General features: G+C 41.2%; 1 long non-coding RNA gene across 1 annotated transcript; it reads right to left on the bottom strand.

Annotated features, from left to right (window-relative positions):
* Positions 1-241: 241 nt before the first annotated feature.
* On the bottom strand, positions 242-1,983 carry LOC147493679 (uncharacterized). Its single transcript, XR_015198066.1, has 3 exons — positions 1,901-1,983; positions 1,191-1,314; positions 242-506 (listed from the first exon to the last, which is right to left on the bottom strand). It is a non-coding gene; the product is annotated as an uncharacterized LOC147493679 (long non-coding RNA).
* Positions 1,984-12,097: the final 10,114 nt, after the last annotated feature.

Here is a 12,097-nt window from a genome sequence, read left to right as displayed (position 1 = left end):
CCATAGTTGTTAATCGTGGCCAATGCTTAGATGAACTGTGGGGATTGTTTTTCTTGAACTAGATCAATAATTTAGCCACGGTTCTAAGCCGTGGCAAATGTTTTGAATTGGGTAAAAAAAATATGATTCCAGCGCCTTTATACAACACCTGTAATTCATACAAAGATATATAATTCCATTCAAACCCACAAAAATCATAATTCTTCATAATTTAACATTTCATACATAATGTGTACTTGACATGAACGTTTTTACATCATAGATTCCATTTGAAATCCAATCTAACATAGAGAAAAAAAATATAGTACTCTTTAAGAAATTTGAAATATTATTAGAACTCCCCCAAAAAAATGAAAACATCACCAGACATAGCGCCCAAACTCGATAGACTATATTCTTAGCCATCTAAACAGCACCTTAACTTCTTTGGATCAAAGTCCACATATTCCGGTTCGCTTGCTTATACCTCATCATGTTGGACAGTAGGACAGGCATTGAAGATATAGCTAAAACCATATAAAATCAATCATTAGAACTTGAACTACACACACATCTTCACAGAAAAATTAAGTCGATATTTAAGATTCAGTCATCATCAAATAGAAAGATTAATAATACAAAACACTAATAAATATCAGCACCAGCCTTTGCTCACTGTGAATGGTTTAGAGCCTCTGAAGCTGCTCCTGTAAAGGCCTCACATGAGTTTTATAGACATGAGCATCCCCAATAACATGGATAAAATCACCAGGAACAACATCGGGGTGTGAAGGAAAACAAATCCAATTACAGAAGTAACTAATGAAAATTATCACATTACTAAACCAATAAAAAGTGTACTCGACAAAAGTAAAACTAGGAAAGGAGAAAAGGATCTCTTCAACCCCTATGTCTTTCTTTTCTCCTTTTCGTTAACTTGTTCTCTACCAAAACTAACAAGTCTGCCTTTAGATGTGTGATTATTAGGAAAGTGCAAAGAGTACACAACATTACATATGCAATATCATCATTGTAAAAGAGGCCATGCCTAGCTATTCTAAAGTCGATTATTTGGGGACTCCCATAAATAATTCTTGATACTACTGATACTGTGATACATCATTAGTTATCGCGACCGATCGAGAAATCGTGCAATAAGCTTAAAATTGCTGACAAAATAAATTTAGGTTTTAAAGATGAACAACACATACCACAAACACGAGCAATCATGCATGTGAGAAGAGCATAAGATGCAATGTTGAAAGGCACACCAAGACCCAGGTCTGCAGATTTCTAATACATTTGACATGATAGCTCTCCATTGGCCACATAAAACTGCCAAAAGACGAGAGAATAAAGGAAACAATAAGTAAAAATTTACATCAATGTAATAGCCTAGAAAAAATGACCAAGTCCAACAGGGATAACCTGTGCAAACATGTGGCAAGGTGGTATTTTAGTAAGTGATACTCTAGCATCTTCCAAACTGTAGGGTTATCTCTTAATAAGTAGGGTGAGGTGTGGTGTGAAGCAGTTCAACTTGAATGTATTTCACCACATCAACATGCTCTAATGTTACACACTTGACGTAAAAACTTACGTAAAAGAAAGCAACCTATGAAAATAGTCCTAATTCATATAGGATCATTGTTCAATAGATTTTGATTCTAACTAATGTGTTTTCCATTCGCCTTTTATTGTTTCATCTTCTGGGAAATCAATGACCTTAATTAGCCAATGTTAACTATCTTACACAAAGGGAAACGAAATGGAAAAGACTATCCACGGCCGATTAAGAAATGTAGTCTATGAGATGTACAATCTGGATTAATCACATCAATGCACCTCTTAACGAAAAATCTTTGGCGCTAGAATAACAACTACCACCGGAGAGAATGTTACAGAATTTAAGAAACTTCGCCTTTGGGTGGACAGTTCCCTTAAGACAATATCAAGAACTTGTAGAGCTTCTTGAGGAGTATCAACAACTTTTCCAGCCCGAAAATTGTCAGAAGTCTTTGCAGAGTTAGCACGAGCAACAAACTTGATCGTCACCTTAAATTCCCTTTGTCTGCTTTCAAAAAAGCCTAAATTAGAACCTTCAGATGATTGTAAAGTGAACCAAAGGTCAGCAGCTTTGTATCCTTTAAATGATTCCAAACTGCAAGTAGTACTGGGTCAATTAAGTAAGAGAACAGTTACTTTAATCTGGTCATATTATGGAGTAATGCCCCGCAACAACCCTAGCATGAAGGAAGCAAATTTTATCATTTTTGTAGGTAGCATAACTAGTTGCTCTAATTGTTCAATTTTTTTTCTCTTACAACACATGGAGGAGAAAAACCATTGCAGTCTCATTTCCCATATGTTAAGGAGAGGTATTGTTACAATTACGAACAAGGTCCATGGATAAAAAATCACCACAAATCAAACCCATGAGAAATTTTAAAATATACATACATATATATATATATATATATATATATATATATATATATATATATATATATATATATATATATATATATATATATATATATATTTTCAATGAAAACAAATTCCACAAGTAATGGAAAACTAACCGCATCGTTAATATTATGACCTTCATCGACCCGTTTATACAAAATTCCTTTGACGTAAAAGGAAGTAATCCAAATGTAAAAGGCTATTCTTTCCATCATAAGGGAAGCCTCACACCCAAATCAGACTTTCTATAAAGCTTTTACCGACCGAGCCATTATAGCTCTATTCAATCTACGGAACTCACTCTGAGGCTCGGGAGTTATTGTTACTTATATATATTAGTAAATTAAACCAACAAAAAACAATAAAAAATGTTTTAACCAATTCACACAAATTTGCAACAATCATAAATAAGAATGCTACTACTTAGTACTTACATGATAATGATTCAAATCTTTGTCTGGCAACTCTGCAAGAAAATGGTTCGCTTTGACAATGCATTTAGTACCAGCTTGTCCGTAACCCGGCCTACGGTGAAACGTAAGACCTTTACTTGAAACCAAAGGTTCCACCTGAAGATCATGATGAACCCCTATTTCTTTCAAATTCTCCACCACCTGAATATCTTTGCCTTTTCCTCTACTCCTTCTATTTCTAGCTCTCTTCTTAGTATCTCTGAGACACACTGGACAATTCTGTAAAGGTTGGGACGCAGAATTTTGTTTATTCATGGAATTCTATAATGGTTTCCTTGAAACCACATGCTTCTCTTGAGAATCTTTCATTTGAACTTGAGCAAAGGCTGAATATAGCTACTAATAACAGCCATTAATCAAAGAATTAAGACCAAAATAAATTGAAAATGCATGTTAATTGTTGATGGAAAAGCAGACAGCAGCAATGGTGGGTAGGGTGGAGGTTGCAGGTTACTGGTGATGGTGATGGTGATGGTGATGGTGATTGTGCACTCATTTTGGATCCTAGTTATATCTATTTTGATATTCACTAAAACAGGTAAGTTACTACATCGTATCTCAGAAAATGTTAAAAAAAATATTTGAAACAAATGGTAGAAACATACCTCCTCAAAATTGAGATTTAATGAAATCGGTAGAATATTGATCAGCTAATCGTCCATAACAACACAAGACTTGCAGGACGCGAGAGATAATATGAAGCGCTCATTAAAGTGCCCAATTACTTCAGAATGGGATTCGGTTTGAAATCTCTCATGAACATCCTAAACAAGCAAGGTTCTATTGATAACAATGTCTGGTGGCATAAGAATCAGCATAACAACATATAGTATTCATGGCACTTATTTCATCAAATGAATATCATATAACAACATAAACAATTAAAATTAGAAAACCCTAAATTAGCATCTAACATCAAAATAAGTAAAAACAAAAACGAATATGAGAGTGAAATCGAACCTGGTACACGTGACCCTAGTGAGAGAGAGAGAGTATGTGAGAAAAAAAAAACTAAATGCCTGTCCTCGATCTTCAGCCTGGGTAAACGAGATAGAGAGGGGAAGGGAAGATCTATTAGAGGAGAGAAGAGAAGCTCATGTTTATAAAGGAGAGAAAGAAAGGAAACAAACCTGGAGAACTACTCGAGTCTTCTTCTTCGATTTTTGGTAGTGGTTTTGGCGGCTCCTCCTTATTTTCACACATCAAAAACCAAGTCTAATCTAACGGTGGATGAAACGATGGACACAACCGTGGCCAAAATGCGAAGTAAACCCAAAATACACAAACAATACCCGACGGCCACTTAAAAACTTCGCCACAGCTTTGGGCCATTGGACCCTGGCAACAGCTAATGACCGTGGACGTGGCTAAACCTAGGTTGTACCTGTGGCCAAAGCTCAATTTTTTTGTAGTGTAACCACTATCATTCAACAGATCCAACACATGGAAAATCCTCCACCTGTTCCCTATGAACTGACAAGGGGCTTTTCCTAAATAATTCAGCACCTCCACAGTAAGACGGGAAAGAGGCAACCTCATCCCAGCCATCAATTGTCCATAGCAAACAACTACTCCTCTACCCCAAGGAACGTAGTCACTATTAAACAAATTCCTCTCCTTCCTCAAGTCGTACATGGCCAGGTCGGTCTTCACCCAACCAAACTCCTCCCTCAGAGAAGTATAACAATCTTCCGACCTAGGCCTCCTCGCATCCTCAGCCCTCATCTCCAACAATGGAGACGACGAAGCCTCATCACCACTACGAGACCTAACTTCAACATCTTCCTCTTCATCACTTACTGTTCTCTCTCTCCATTCATCAATTTCAACTTCACCACTCAAGCTATCACTGGTAGCAGACATTACGAGTTCTAGAATAAACAAAAGATCAAAGTTTGCAAGATCAAAAGACGCACCTGATACCGAAGATGAGAAAAGTTTTTTTCTTTTATTTTTTTTTTCTTTCGCTCTATTTTTTTCCTTCTTTTCCTAGATGGAGAAATGAGAAAGAGAAGCCCTTAACAAGTCAAAACCCTTCAGCTGCCAAAACCTCGAGAGACTACAAAAGCGTTTCGTGTTCCCAAATACCTAAATCATTACTAGCCCACAAATTGCCGTAATTTCGAGCCCACGAATCTAGCCCAACAGTTCCGCACATTTTCCGAAACCTAAATTCAAAACAAACAGCTGTCAGACACGTGATTTCAAACTTTACTTTTTAAACCGTTCTTTTTCCACGCAACAGCTGTCCAAAGAACGAATAAAAAATAAAAGGGGCTGTGTAAGTACCCTCCGTTCCACACTATAGTACACGTGTCTACATACCAAGTCGTCCTCCTTCAACTCGTCCCACACCATCAAATCGTACCACAACCCAACACCCAGGTCGTTCACAACATCAGTTATAACCATTTATGGAAGCAAACCAACTAGCACAATCTTGGAGCTCAATCAACGCCACAATCATGGAGACATTAACTTTATAACAGCAGAGTAATAGCAAATAATCAAGATAGCACACAAGGTAGATCTACACTTCATAACAGTCCAGAGAAAATATGGAAGGTCAGCTCAAACATCTATAAATAGAGAGAGATGAACTACGTAAGGCTTGATTCAAGTTTATCCCGAGAAACATGATACGTAGGCAACTCTTATCCCAAGAAGAGTGCAGCCATTCCCTATCACCCAAATCATCAGGTCGTTGTCCAATAAAACATTAACATCTACACCAAAATTTCAATTGGTAGAGGCAAATTGACACTTGATCCCTCCACCAAGAGATGCTCTTAGTCTATACAGAGCAACTGTGTTCTTATACCATACTTATATAATCGCCAAGGAGATATGTGTGTCTTGTGTGGTTGGAACCAGACCCGGCCTAGAAGCAACTACCCAGGCCCGTTGTGGACAGACTCCGCATGATCCCACTTCGTGAGAATCGAACTAGAGACCTCATGGGGGTAAAGTACACACCAATGCCCTCCTTACCATCTATCCTGTTGGGTGTATTAGTTAAAACCTATTGATCTGATGCAAATCATACAATGATGATACACCTACTTGTTAAGTTGATCCTGTTACTTTAGTGAAACTGCTCTTATTCTAGGGCCTTGGTTATTGTGAGTTATTTTGTTGCTATAATGATCTTAGAGCATATCTAGGTGGTGGTAATATCACCTTCATGTTTGAGGCCAAAATTAGAGGAAAGTATCCTCAAAATTTGACCAACTCTAGGTGAAGGCAAATATCAGTCACAAATTTGTATGTAGGGTCTACCCCGCGTGCCATTGGTACTGTCATGCGACATTACCAATATCGCATGCTATGCGAAAATAAATGTCACGGGACAGTCCGACTGTTGCCATTTCACACATTTGTTTTCAACATAGGTAATTCTCTAGTTCTAAAAAAATATGGATTCCGACGACGAGTATATCTATAATAACCAAGCAAGATGGAGTGGTGATGGTGAGGAAGATCAAAATAGTGGTACTAGTGCACTGGTTTGGAGCAATCCCATGAGTGATCTAGATGATGAACCAGGAACTTCTGGACCTGGAAACCAGGGAGGTGAGCCGGACGATCCATTGCTACTTCAATATCAGCAAGTTGATTTTGAATTTCCTATAGATTTTATGGATTTTAGCCATCTTAGACTGGTGTCTAGGAGGTGGCATGATAAGCATGCGTCAAGAGTTCTTGAACAAGTATGTATGTATTTTAATTTTATATTAGCAGTAGTGTTTAACTTTAGTAGTTAATACGTACATTTTTATTTTTATTTTTATTTTTTTAATTTTAGTTTCATTTTGCGTACATCAGAGATATGTTATGTATCGGGTTCGGTGCACTCCACGTGCTGTTAAGACGTGGTGGGATGATATTAAAAAAGTCAGTGCACTTGACCATGTTAGAGATGCAATTCTAGCAACTCCCTTCGATCATCTAATTGACATACCTTATAATAAGACTGACATTCAGGGAGTTATCAATGATTTAGTTGAGATTGAGATGGTGGGATAGTACACATATTTTTCACTTCCCTCAGGGAGAGTTGAGCTTCACTCCACTAGATTTTTGTATAATATCTTGTTGGAGTATAAGATTAGGTCAGTCGTTGAGATGTAGCATTGATTTCCAGAGTTACACCTAAATAATGACTTTCTTCCCTTGTCTGACCGAAGAGTCATATGACAATGCTGGTGTTAGGATTTCTGGCATCAAGGTTGCATACATTATGCCATTGACTAATGATGATGGGTTGCAATTTTTAATTAATAAACTATTTGTCACTTAATTCTGATGATGGTCAAGCACATGTTGATGAGTATGTCAGAGCTTTCTATATGTATTTGATGGGCGTCTTGTTTATTCTTTCTAGCCATTCCACGATTAACTTGGGGTATCTAGCCAACTTTGAGCACTTGCATGAGTTGGGCGGTATTGATTTTGGTGGAGTCATATACTGTAATTTGTTGCGTTGTTTAGATAGGGCTTCTCATCAGATTGGTGTTGTCACTAGTCCCCAAGTTGGAGGGTTTGTCATTCTTTTAGAGGTATGGTCTTATGAGTATTTCCGTGCCTTATAAAGTACACTGACGAGAGGCCTAGGCTCAGGGCTTGGCATGAACCTTGTCGAGCTCGTCTGACCAGTGAGATTAGTCATAACATAACTTCTGTTCGAACCCAGATCGAGCTTAGCACACAGGCTTCTATTGTTTTGAGGCCTTGGTGGACATCTGTGCACGTCGACGTGAATGACTGCAAATATGCATTGTTCATTTCTCACAGGAGGATAGTATTCACTTGCGGGAGCGATATGGAGTGGTATTTAGGGGATAGATGTTACATGCAGCTCACACCATGCTTTGATATCCCTCCCCCCACCCACCCACCCACCCATCCACCTGCCCATGTATCAAAGGCTAAGGACATTACCATACATCACGTCATCGAAAGAAACGTTGATTGGAGTTGACCAGTAGCTTCTGACCTAGTTACATTACAGACTTATGAGTAGTATTATCATGATTGGTTTAAGGTATCTATTGGTCATTTGCTCTCACCTGTGGGTCGTATAGGCAACATTCATACGGTTAACAGAATGGGTGTCAGACGTGAATATCAGATTGGTTGGCCATTACAACCGACGTTTCAGCAGGGACCTGTACAAACATTTGTTTTAGCGCCAGATCCCCCTCAGTCAGAGTGGCCTTGGGTTTTTAGTTTGAGTGATCTGAGTGGCCAGACGATTTAGTGATTTACCATCCCATTTCTTCTATTTATGACACTCACGTCGTACAGTTAGAGCCTGACATTGGACATCTACCTCTGGTAATTATTTTTATTGGCTTTTGTTTATTTTTGTTTATTATGAAAATGTCATAAATTATTAATGAATAATTATTTCAGGATGAGCTGCGTAGGAGATATGAGACAAGCATTCGTGTAAATGATGACATGTGCTCCTCAATATTCGCCTACAGTGCTAAGAGAGAGACACTTCTTTCCAGGCTCATGTGGATTATGACGATTTGCAACGCCATAGTAAAGGTTCTACTAACGGGTGTAGTGTGGTTGTTGTGGTGTAGAAAGTGAGCGCCAGCCACCTGTATGAACCCTAACTATCTCAGCTAAACAATCTTTTTTTTTTCTCTCTCTCCTCACTGTTCCCTTCTTTCTTTCACTCCAACGACCTCTTTTTCTCTCCCTCTCCTCTTCTTTTTATATCTCCCCCTCTCTATCTAGACCGTCCATTTGTCTTGTTATCCCATGGTTCTCCTTCTTACCGTACGGATGCCACGTCCGCGGTCCCGATTCCCTACTCCTCCCTTTTCTTCGTTATGTTGCATCCTATCCAATGTACCGCTGACTTAGTCCAACTTCCAACATTATGCCACTACAAATGCCCCTTCTCGACTCTGCGGTCCTGTTAATGGATCCGGAGTCGAGAACTCTCATTGTTATTCTCTTTCCATCGCCCACGTTCTTTTTCTTTGGTTTGCGTGTGAGGTGGACTGCACTCATCACGCGCATTTTTAGCTGCCCCTCGTATCTCGTGCTTCCACGTGTCTCACACTGGCTGGATTGTCTGCCTGACTCATCGAGTTCCTTAACTCCCTGTAATTACTTTTTTACCCTTCCCCTATTTAAACTCTTCTCCTTCTCCCTCTTTCTCATTTTATTTCCCCCCTCTCCCTTTGCTTTCCACTGCTCTACCATTTTCCCCTCTCCGATCAGCCTCCGGTTTGTGTGCGCTTCCTCAGTCTCCTGGTGGTTCCTTCGTCTTTCTGGCCTCTACTCAGGCATAACCATTCTCTCTTTTCTTCAGTCGGTATTTTCTAGGCTTTACTTATTTTTGTTCGAACTAAATATTTGGGTCTGTTCATATCTCGCGTCTGTTCTTCTACCTTTCCAATGTCGGGCTCTGACTCCGACGACTCTTCCACTTCTCAATCCCATATAATAGCGTCTCCGCCTCCTATTGCCCCTACTGCGGCCCTATCCACCTCCGGGCGCCAAGTCCCTTTGCTGCCACCACTCTCACGGTGCTGCCGCCCTAATTTGGACGCAATTAGGGCAGCTTATGGCATTCCAGCCAACATAACTTTAGAACACGTGCCATCTATCACACACTATCCCCACCTGGTTCCCTGACATCCGGGGTACCTTATAATCACTGTGGGTCAAATTATCGCCGGTCTACGGCTGCCCCTCACTCTCCTGGACGTCGAGGTGTGTAATTATTTCAACATTCTCCCCTGTCAAGGCATAGGAAATTTTTGGAGGATCATGTATGCCGCAAATTCATACAATAAAACCGGCAAACCTAAAATCAGGAGCCGCGACATCTTCTCTCACTATTTCATTAAGAAAAATACCAAAGATGTCGGTGTGGGGTACCAGTCTTTTTGTGTACGCCCTCAGAAGCCATCACTCTTGCTCTGTATCACATCCTTAGACAAAGTGTGGCATCATTATCCTTTATATGTATCAGAGCAATTTCTGTCCGCGAACATTCCTTCAGATTTAAATCTTAACCATCTCGCCTTCATCATCCGTGGTGAGTATCTTTGTTCTTCCCTTCTCTCTAGACGTGTTGTTTCCGTTATGCTCTAACTCGCTGTTCTTCTCTGTTTTGCAGGTTGGCTGCCGGACTCCAAATCCCAACTCTACTCTGGCATCTCTTGTCCTATTTTCCAAAGACTCTGCGAACTCGTCCCTGCTCAAGCCGGACCGCCTGGGCATCCACCCAACTACCACCACCCCACTGTTGTAAATCCCTGATCTACACAATTTTCGTGGCTTCTCAGCTCCCTTTTACCGTCCTCCCCCTCCCAAGGAGTGGAAACTCAGAGCCTCTCCACCTACAAGAAAAAGACCTCGCGTCTTTTCCTCCCGCTGCCGTCATCCCCGACCGTCCTCCAATTCCCTTAAATCTCGTGATCCTCCTACCTCCTCTGCTCCCAAAGACATCCCTTCTTACCACTCCATCTCTAACTGGGACGGCCAGTACACCTCTCCCCACTCCCCACCTGAGGATATGGATGTTCGTAAACAAAAATTGTTTGACAGCGACTCCGATGATGACGATGTGATGGAGGTTCCCTCCACAGAAGTGAGGGCTCCTGCCGAAACTCCCCCATCCAAGAGGCAGTGGACCTTAGCCTCTGAAGAATCTGTCCCTATCGCTCAGCAGACCTTAACCTTTGAAGAACCTGCCCCCATCACCTCACCACTTCAACCCGCAGTCTCTTCCCCCCACACACGCTGACTTAGCAAAGAACCCATTCCACCTGCAGCTCTAGTCTCTGAGTCGACCCCTGTAGAGGACTTCTGCCCTATCTTCAATGTGCGCAACCACAGGGTGACAACGGCGGACTCCGCTTTGGATAATGCGGCTGTAGCCTCTTCTCTATTTTATAACGCTCATTTGCCCAAGGACATAGCATATGCAGATGGGGGGTCGTTTGATCAGCATCGTACTTCTCTGTATACCAACTGGGAGAGGGTACACACTCTCTCTCTCTTTCTTTTTTTTTTACATCTCTCTTTCTGATCCTAGGTAAGCTTGGACATTTCCTTCATGATTCGTGGCCTTTTCAGTGCCAAGACCAAGTTAGCCGCCCTGGAGAAAGAGCTTAATGGCCCTTCTGGCATAAAAGCTGCCTATGCCGGGCTCCAATCAGATCTAGCCGCTGCTAACTTGGCTAAACTCAAGGCCCAGGATGATCTCAAGTCCGCGGAGTCATCTCACCAAAAATACATGGATACAGTCAACGACCGCCTGAGTCGTCAAAGGGAAATGCTGCTCCAACAACATCAGCTTAATCTGGATGCCCTGACTCAACAACACCAGGAAGCCATTGACGCCCTCAATCAAGAACATAAGGATGCTGCCGCCGCCCTCTTACAACAACAACAAGCAGACATGGCTTCCCTTCGCGAACGCTTCAAAAGCTTCTAGCCGACAAGAGGGTAGCCAAGAAGATCCAAGAGGAGCACGCACGACTCCTATAGGAAGGGTGACTTCTCCCCGAAAGGCCTACCACCCTAGTGATAGACTCCCCTGAGGCCGCAAGAGAAGAAGTGGCGGCCACTGAGACCCTCCCCAACTTCCCTGTGTTAGAAGAAACTCCCACCCCTGCAGCGGCCATTGAAGAGACCAACACTGCAACCCTGGAGGATGTCACCGCGGAGAACACCACTACACCCACCGAAGAAGTCACTGATATAATGTCCTCCAATAATGACTCCCTTTCTGAGATGCACTAGAGATCCTTTTTCTGTAATAAGTCACTTTTACCCCAACCTGACTAGCTAGTTGCAGTACTACTCGTTTTGTTAATATTTTGACATTATTCTCTTTAATGTGAAGTTTGATTTTGTCCGGTATGTTTGTTACCCCTTTATCTCTTGATTCTGCTACTCATTTAAATTGTGTCGTATCTCTATCTTCATGTTTTCCACAACTCCACCTTTTTTCTGGGGTCTTGTCTCTTTGTCTTAATCAGATTTTGCCCTTGCCCTGTCATCTTCTCTTTGTTTGGCTACTCAGCCAGATGTAGGCTAATCCCCATGCCCCACGTGTAAATTGCATCTCTTGTAGATGGGATCCCTTATCTCTAGAGGCACATTGGGGGCCTCATTTTGCTCCCTGCTCAACTCGTGCATTT

The sequence above is a fragment of the Coptis chinensis genome, chromosome 6, assembly GCF_015680905.1.
Source record: "Coptis chinensis isolate HL-2020 chromosome 6, ASM1568090v1, whole genome shotgun sequence".
NCBI lineage: Eukaryota > Viridiplantae > Streptophyta > Magnoliopsida > Ranunculales > Ranunculaceae > Coptis > Coptis chinensis.
This window is presented reverse-complemented; position numbering and strand designations above follow the sequence as displayed.